Below are 9,488 nucleotides of genomic sequence, written 5' to 3'. Positions count from 1 at the left end.
GGATGCAAGTAAGGCAGTGATGAGGGGCCTCTTTATCCAACAGAATGCATGGAAAAGAAATAACAAAGAAAAAAAGACAAAAGAGATTTTAGAACAGATTATGAGTAGGGAACAAAAATTGACCAAAAAAACCTAATAACGAGAAGATAATGCAGGAAATAAAGATTCTCCAAACCCAATTTGCGATGTTAATAAATAAAGAGGTTGAATGGAATATTAAAAGGTTAAGACAAAGAAGTTTTGAGTTTGCTAATAAATCAGGAAAATGGCTTGCTTGGCAGGTTAAGAAAAGAAAAGAACAAAATACAATTAGCAAAATTGAGGTAAATGGAGAAGAAACAACAGACCCGAAAGAAATTAGGAAAGGATTTGTGAATTTTTATAAGGAATTATATAGGAATAAAGAAAGGAATAATAAGAAGAAAATAGAAAGGTACTTGAAAGAGAAGATGGTGAGGAAGATCCCGATAGACCAAAAAGAACAGCTGAATGCCCCAATATGTAAAGAAGAAGTAGAAGAAGTTATAAAAGAACTAAAAAGAGGGAAGGCACCGGGCCCGGACGGGTTTACTTCAAGTTATTACAAAGAAATGAGAGATACGTTGATGATTAAAGTAATGAATAACATCCTAAAAGAAAAGGACATTCCAGGAACATGGAAAGAGGCATTCATTACAATAATACCAAAACAAGATTCGGACTTGACCCAAATTAAGAATTACAGACCCATATCGTTGCTGAACACAGATTATAAAATTTTTACAGGAGTTTTAGCTAAGAGATTAAAAAAGATATTAGTAAAAATAATACATAAAGACCAAGAAGGTTTCCTACCGGGCAGACAACTAAGAAACAATATAAGAAATATAGTTAATGTTATCGAATACTTGTCCGATAGGTGTGACAAACCAGCAAGTTTAATATTCGTAGACGCGGAGAAAGCCTTCGATAATGTGACTTGGGAATTTATGTTGAAAAATCTAGAAGTTATGGAAGTGAGTCATGATTTCTTCAATGGTATTGAAGCAATCTACACAGAACAGAAGGCAAGGTTGATTATAAATAACATCATTACGGAAGATATAAAAATATCTAAAGGAACAAGGCAAGGTTGTCCGCTTTCGCCACTACTATTTATAGTGGTCCTAGAGGTTCTACTAAATGCAATAAGACAAAATAAGCAAATTAAAGGGGTGACATTAGGTGTAAATGAATATAAAGTTAAGGCCTTCGCGGATGATGTGGTGGTGACTCTGGAAGAACCTATAGAAAGTACAAAAGAAATTTTAGATGAGATGGAACAATTTGGGAAACTATCAGGATTCAGATTGAATAAGAAGAAAACTAAAATGATAGTTAAAAATATGGACCAAGACAAAATTGAACTATTAAAACAACAAACGGAGATGGAGGTAGTTAAAAAGATTAAGTATTTGGGAATTTGGCTTTCGGATAAAAATATAGATTTATACCAATATAATTACATCCCAATGTGGAAAGGAATAAAGAAGGACTTGGAGGTTTGGGATAGATTGAAATTATCACTATGGGGAAGGATATCAATGGTAAAAATGATGGTGCTTCCTAGGTTGTTATTTTTATTTCAGACTTTACCCATATTAAAAGGTACAAAAATCTTCGGGGAATGGCAAAAGGCGATATCAAGATATGTCTGGGAAGGAAAGAAGCCCAGAATTAAATTTAAGTTATTAACAGATGCAAAGGAGAGAGGAGGCTTCGCCCTACCAGACATGAGACTGTACTACGAGGCAGCATGCCTGTGCTGGTTAAAAGAATGGGTAAAATTGGAAAACAAAGAATTATTAGATTTGGAAGGGTTCAACAACAAATTTGGGTGGCACGCGTACTTATGGTGTGATAAAAAGAGGGTCCACAAGGGATTCGGAAATCATATTTTTAGAGGAGCATTAATAGAGGTTTGGGATAGATACAAAAATATATTAGAACCCAAAGTTCCACATTGGTTATCCCCATTAGAGATAATGTGTGTTAAGCCAATTAACATGAGAGGAAAGTGGGGAACATACGGAGAAATGGTTACCAATGAAGGAGGGAAGTGGAAAATGAAATCATACGATCAAGTTAAAGCATTAACATATGATTGGTTACACTATTTTCAAATAAACGAAATGTTTAAAAAAGAGTTGAAGGAAAGGGGATACGTAAAAAAAGAATCAATCTTTCAAAAGGAGATAATAAACAGTGAACTTAAAAACCTATCAAAGATGTATAAAATAATGTTAGAGTGGTATACGAAGGACGAGGAGGTAAAGTCAGTGATGGTACAATGGGCAAGGGACTTAGGATACAGTATCCAATTGGAGGATTGGGAAAGGTTGTGGAAAGCGAATATAAAATTTACGGCCTGTACGCTATTGAAGGAAAATATGATGAAAATGCTCTACAGATGGTACCTGTCACCCGTAAAATTGGCAAAGATGTACAAGGTAGACAACAAATGCTGGAAATGTAAACATAAAGAAGGGACATTCTTCCACCAGTGGTGGGAATGTAAGAAAGTTAAAAGCTTCTGGGATGAGATCTATAATGAGATGAAAAAGATACTAAGGTATACTTTTGTGAAAAGGCCAGAGGCTTTTTTATTAGGTATTGTAGGGAAGGATATTAGAAGAAAAGATGGTAAACTTTTCCAGTATGCTGTAACAGCTGCCAGAATTGTATTGGCTCAGAGGTGGAAGCAGGAGGAAATTCCAAGAGTAGAAGAGTGGAGAGCAAAATTAACAGAATATGCAGAATTGGACAAATTAACAGGTAAAATTAGATACACTAAAGACCAAAAATTTATAAAGGACTGGGAGAAATTTGTGTGTTATCTGGAAAATAACTATGATGTAAATATAACGCTGGCGGGGTTTAAAGAGGCTCTGTAAAGAATTTATGAATATTGTTTAATAGAAATAAGAGGGGAAGGGGGGTGTAAATGGCAATATGGAAGAATGGAATGTGTACTAAAGGGATAACTATGAAAGAATGTCAGTGTCGTTGAAGGAAGTCTAAAAGGGATATGATTTGTTGTATAATGGATAAAATGTATAATGAGATGGAATTCAATAAAAGCAAAAAAAAAAAAAGAGAGAATAAGGGAGGATGCCCTTTCATCTTCAAGCTCTTGGGATAAACAAGATTCAGCTGCCAATTTCTCTAACAAGCTGAGTTATCGCCTTTCTGTGTAACCATTGGAGATTTCTTAATTAAACTAAAGAATTGATTGGTCTTTGAGCTGGGATACACGTGGGTTCTCAGGGGATAAAACCTTAGGGAACCGATTTGCACTTCGCAGCAGCCCGCCTCACCCATTCTACGTTACTATGCGAGACCTTTGTTATGTAGAGAGGGCCTGTCCTGATGCCCAGGGATGCAGAATCAGTCGAGAGCATTGCGAACTGCTCTAAGTCTTCTTTTGTTCTCGTTGTGAGTATGTTTTGTAGCAAGTGATATTATACAATGTTTTTATTTTCTGTTTGAAACTTGTAAGAGATGTGCCAACTTTTATGTTTAAATAATCTTGTTTTTTAATAAATTCTGGTGTTATGTACTGAGTTGAATAGGATCCAAACTGCAGCAGTCTGATTGGTCCTAGAACAATAGGATCCAAAATGCAGCAGTCTGATTGGTCCTAGAACAATAGGATCCAAAATGCAGCAGTCTGATTGGTCCTAGAACAATGCAGCAGTATGACTGGTTGGCAGGAACCACCCAATCCTGCTCCAGATAGAAGTGAATCCACAACCTGATTGGCTTACAGTAGAATTCTGGAATTAGCCAATCATGTGCAGCCCATTGTGTAAATAATGTTGTCAGGGGTTCAGGAGCAGAGGCAAGGGCAAGGGAGGAAACAGAGAGCGAGGGGGAGGAGGCAGAGGAAAAGATGAGTGATGACGACGACCCGAGATCTCCGAGTCTTTCCAGTGAATCAGAAGATTCACAGAAAGGAGCACCAGTGGCCAGGGCAAGGGGGGAGCCTAGGGGGACACCCCAGGGAGATAGAGCCAGAGGGGACTCAGAGGAGAGCAGTTGGAAATCGGGACCAGCGTCACCGCCAGAGAGCAGGGAAAAGGAAGAGAGCCAGGGATCAAGCGCTGGCAGCTCACAACAGGGGGGAGGGCATGAGTCAGGAGTGGCCACACCTCCATCGGGGAGCGAAGAAACGGTCAGACGGAAAGTGGAAAGTTGGGCGCGCGTGCCAAGTTCAAATGCACAGGGAAGTGACGCAGTAGGCAGCCCTGAAAGAGAGCCAGGTCCTAAAGCCCGGCGCAAGGAGACAGGAGAGTCCGGGGGGTCGGCGTCAGAAGAATCCCGGAAGGAAGAGACCCCGGGGGGCAGAGGGACCCAGAGGAGAACAGTCAGGCGGAAAAGGTGGAGCAGGGCTAGGGTATTAAGTTGGTGCGCAAGGGGCGGAGACTCAGACGGGACTTCGCCGATCTAGCCATTAGACGTAGAGTTGCACGCAGCAGCTTGAGAATGGAAAATGTAACTCAATAAAGACTTTTACTAAATGATCGTTGGCTAGCGTGATCCTCTGTGAGCTAGGATCTGGAAGCAGCTCTGACAGTAAGTCCCGTCTCATTATTTGTGGGCATCTACAGCCTCGAGGAGAGGAGAGAAGCAGGTGCCTACTAGCGAGCTCACGAACGGCAGACGACATGACGGCTGAGCAGCAGATAGCGGAACTCAGAGAAGCAGTGTCACAACTGAATGCCGAGGCGCTGGCGTCCAGGAAGAGAGAGGAGGAGGCAGCTGCCGCCTGCAGGGATCTCCAGATCAGGTTGGACGTGCTTACGAAGCAAGGGCAACTGACACCCAAACAGGAGGGAATTGGGTTGGCGAGACGAACAGGCGGTCTGGTCTCTCACTTCGATGGGAATCTGCAACAGTACCCCAACTTTAGAGCAGATGTAATGTGTGCACTGCAACTGCTGAAAAGAGACTTTAGAGATGAGCAAGAAAAAGTGGGATTCATCATGTCTCATTTGCATGGAGATGCCAAAGCATGGCTGCGCAATTTGTGGAGGGATGGGGATCCGGCGCTCCAAAATGTGGATGCCTTTATTAAAGCGATGGATGGATGTTTCTTATCAAGTATTGACGTGGATCTTGCTCGGCAGCAGATACATGGATTGAAACAAGGGAGGGCCAGCGTAAGGCAGTATCATGCACGCTTTTTCGCCTTGGTCAGTGCCCTGGAAGGGGACAGAGATTCGGCTCCTGTCAGAGACCTTTTTTGGGAGGGCTTGCACAGCTCGGTTAAAGATGAGATTGCGAGGGGGGAGAGACCCCGGACCACGCAGGAGATCGTTCAGAGGGCGCTGGCGGTGGGGGTGCGGCTGGAAGAACGTCCGTGGAGCAGGGACGAAGGGCGCAGCGGGCGCGAACCAGCCAGGGGCTCCTCCTTCCTTCCCAGAGAAGCAGCGCGTGCGCAATCCACGCCTCCAACAGGGGGAGGGGTGGAACCGATGGAGGTTGGGAGTGCAAGGGCTCAGTCAGCAGCCAGAGCCCTAGCACCGGCAGCAGTGAAAGCGAAGCCTCCTAGAGGGAACAGGAAGTGTTATATCTGCGAGGATCCAGGGCATATGGCGAAAGAGTGTCCCCGGAGGCTCCACAAGCACACTGCAGCTTCAGCAATGGTGACTGCAGCAACGCAACACGGAGAACCACAGCAGGGAAACGACGATGTCTGGCTGGAGGAAGAGGCACTGGGGCCCAGCCAGACGTGTCACTGAAGCAGTCCCCAGGGAATTTACCGCCCATGGACCCCCTCCCGCCCAAGCCAGTAGTGAGGCTCACCGCATCGCTCCAGCTACCCAATGGAATCACCATGGACGTGCCAATCACCGTCGACTCGGGAAGCAATGCAGACTTCATAGGGCAGGACTTTGTCGACCAGCACGCTATACAGTTGCTGCCTGCCACGCTGCCCCTGCAGGTCGTCACGGTGGATGGCAGGGAGCTGTTAGGGGGGCAAGTGGTGAAGCAGACGCCACCTATGGTGCTGCGGCTTGGAAATCACAGGGAAATCATCAGCTTCAACGTCACTCAACTCTCGGACACGCCAATTGTATTGGGCATGAGTTGGCTGGACAAGCACAGCCCGGCGCTGGCTTGGTACCAGAGGCAGCTGACCTTCGGCTCTTCCTTTTGTGCTGAACACTGCATCATGCCCCAGCAGGAAGGGGAGCAAGAGGAGTCACAGATGCTGCTAGGCACGCTGCAAGCGATTCCCCACAAGTACGCAGAATTTTTGGAGGTTTTCTGCGAGAAGGAGGCAGACAGGCTACCCCCCCACAGACCATATGACTGCAAAATTGACCTGCTGCCGGGGGCGGCGCTGCCTAAAGGGAAGCTGTATTCCATGTCTGAGGACGAACTGCAGGAACTCAAAGAGTTCATAGATCATAATTTGTAGCGCGGTTTCATCCGAGAGTCCAAGGCAGCGGGGGGCAGTCCTGTATTCTTTGTTAAGAAGCGGGACACGCCCCAAAAAAGGCTGGTCGTGGACTATCGCATCTTAAACAGTGTGACCAAGCCATCGGACTTCCCCATGCCCCGAATCGACGACCTCCTCGCAAAGGTACGGAAGGGCAGAGTGTTCACCAAGTTAGACCTGCGGGGGGCGTACAACCTCATTCGCATGCGGGAGGGAGATGAGTGGAAGACAGCCATGTTCACGCCACTGGGCACCTACGAGTATAGAGTTATGCCTTTTGGATTGCAAAATGGCTCCCACGTTTTTCAAGCGTTCATGCATCACGTGTTGGCGGGGCTACTCTACAAGACGTGCGTCTGTTTCTTAGATGACATCCTGATCTTTTCGGAATCGCAGCAGGAGCATGACAGACACGTCAAGGAAGTGCTGACCAGGCTGCAGCAGCATAGGCTCTACGCCAAGCTGGAGAAGTGCCAGTTCGACGTGACGGAGGTGGATTTTCTGGGCTACAAGTTGTCTGACAAGGGGCTCGCCATGGACAGCACCAAGGTTCGAGCGGTGTTGGATTGGAATAGCCCGCGCAACCGGAAGGAGGTCCAACGATTTGTCGGCTTCGCGAATTTCTATCGCAAGTTCATCAAAGGCTTCGCTATGCAGACAGCGGCCATCACGGACACGCTTAGCTCCAAGAAAAAGAAGTTCATCTGGACGGAGCAGGCGGAGCGGTCCTTTCAGGCACTCAAACGTCTCTTCGCGTCGGAAGAGCAGCTGCTGCATGTCGACCCCAGCAGGCCGATGAGGGTCGAGACAGACGCCTCGGACAGAGCCGTGGGAGCAGTCCTGCTGCAGAGAGACCCGCAGGGGGTTTGGCGGCCGGGGGCGTTTTACTCCAGGAAGCTCAGCAAGTCCGAACAGAACTACACCATCTGGGACAGGGAGTTGCTGGCCATTCATGCAGCATTCAAAGCGTGGAGGCACTTCCTGATCGGCGCCAAGCACACGGTGCAGGTCTGCACGGACCACAAGAATCTGGAGCACTGGCGCACGGCACAGTTCCTGAACCAGAGGCAGATACGTTGGGCTGAGTTCTTTGCGAACTTCGACTTCCGAATAGAGTATGTCCCGGGGGACACCAACATCATGGCGGACGCGCTCTCCCGTAAGCCACAGTATCTGGAGGACGCCACGCCAGCGGCCGCCATGCACATCTTCGCACCAACAGTGTGGGCGTGCGCTGCGGCGACAGTGGACCTGGAGGCGGTGCGACGAGCGTTGCAGAATGACTCCTTCGCGCAAGCAAAGATGGCAGAGATGCAAAGGGGCATGGCAGCGACCGACGGGTTCCAGCTGAGAGATGGATTGCTCATCCGTAAAGGGGCCATCTACGTGCCGGGAGACGAACTTCGTGCCAAGGTACTGCATCAGCTGCACGACGCGCCCACTGCCGGGCACTTTGGCAAGGAGAAGACGGTGGAATTAGTCGCCAGGGATTTCTGGTGGCCCGGAATGAGAGGGGAGGTCGCGGACTACGTGGCGAGATGCGACACCTGCCAGAGGGCCAAACCAGTGCACAGACCGCCGGCCGGACTGTTGGAACCGCTGCAAACTCCGGTCGAACCATGGGAGAGAGTCGCCCTGGACTTCGTCACGGATCTGCCCAGCTCGAGGGGCAAGACGGCCGTGCTGGTGGTGGTGGACTTGTTCTCCAAGATGGCACATTTCATCCCGTGTGCGAAGGTGGCCACGGCGGAACAAACCGCCAAACTGTTCATAGACCACGTGTTCAAGGTTCACGGTCTGCCACGGTCTATTCTGTCCGACCGCGGGCGGCAATTCATCTCGAATTTTTGGCAGAAGCTGATGGGCTTCCTAAACGTCAAGATCAACCTGGCGTCGGCGAGACACCCGCAGACCAACGGGCAAGCGGAGCGGGTCAATGCCATCATGCAGCAGTACCTGAGATGCTATGCGAATCAACAGCCTGCGACGTGGGTGGATTACCTGCCGCTCGCCGAGTTCGCCTACAACAACACGAAGCACGTGTCCACGGGGGTCACGCCGTTCTTCGCCAACAACGGGAGGCACCCCAGAACCTTCCCGGGACTGGAAAGAATGGTGGAGGGGGAGCCGCAGACAGCAGATGCGTTCGCGTCGGAGTTGCAGGAGGTCCACGATCAGCTGCGGCGGCACCTGGAGCTGGCCAAACACGCATACAAGGTGCAGGCAGACAAACACAGAAGGGTTGGCGAAGAGATCCATGTGGGAGACTGGGTCTGGTTAGCAGCCCACGCAGTGCCGGCCAGGTCGTTGGCCAAGAAGAAACTAGGGCATAAGCAACTGGGGCCCTACCAAGTCGAAGAGCAGGTCAACCCGGTGGCTTTCAGGCTGGCGCTTCCGGCGGGTTCCAGAATGCATCCGGTGTTCCACAGATCGGTGCTCACTCCCTACAAGGCACCGCACAGGTTTCAGGAACCCGGAACGGCGCCGAGTCCGCTCAGGGAAAGAACCGGGCACGCGGGGGTGGCACAGGAGGAGCGCATCAACGAAGTCACGGAAATTTTGGACTCCAGGTGGGGGGAAGAGGGAGTAGAATACCTTCTCGCAAAGGAGGGCACCCCGGCCAGTGCGAACAGCTGGGTGCCGGGCTACGCCTTGGATGAACCTCTGCTCAAGGACGAGTTTCATGCCCTCTTCCCGCATAGACCAATGCCAGCAGACCTTTTCGACGACTGGCTTTTCACTCCCACACTTTCTGCAAGCACGTTCCGGGGGTTCGACTCGGAAGAGGACCCGATACGAGATGCCCGTTCCCCGGAGGGGTCACCCTCGGGATCTGCCTCAGAACCCTCGTATTGGTGGGACGATAGACCAGAGGAGCAGTGGCGCAAGAGGTGGCTGGAAGGTCCCGGACGAGCAACGCCGCCAGGAGGCAGTGAGGGAGAGACGGACATGGACGTTTTCGGGGACGACCTTGGTTTCGAGCACGGCGGCACAGAGATGGACGCGGAGGTGACCGTCATCG

This window comes from Podarcis vaucheri, assembly GCF_965113315.1.
Source record: "Podarcis vaucheri genome assembly, chromosome: 7".
NCBI classification, from domain to species: Eukaryota; Metazoa; Chordata; class Lepidosauria; order Squamata; family Lacertidae; genus Podarcis; species Podarcis vaucheri.
Note: the sequence above shows the minus strand (reverse complement) of the source record.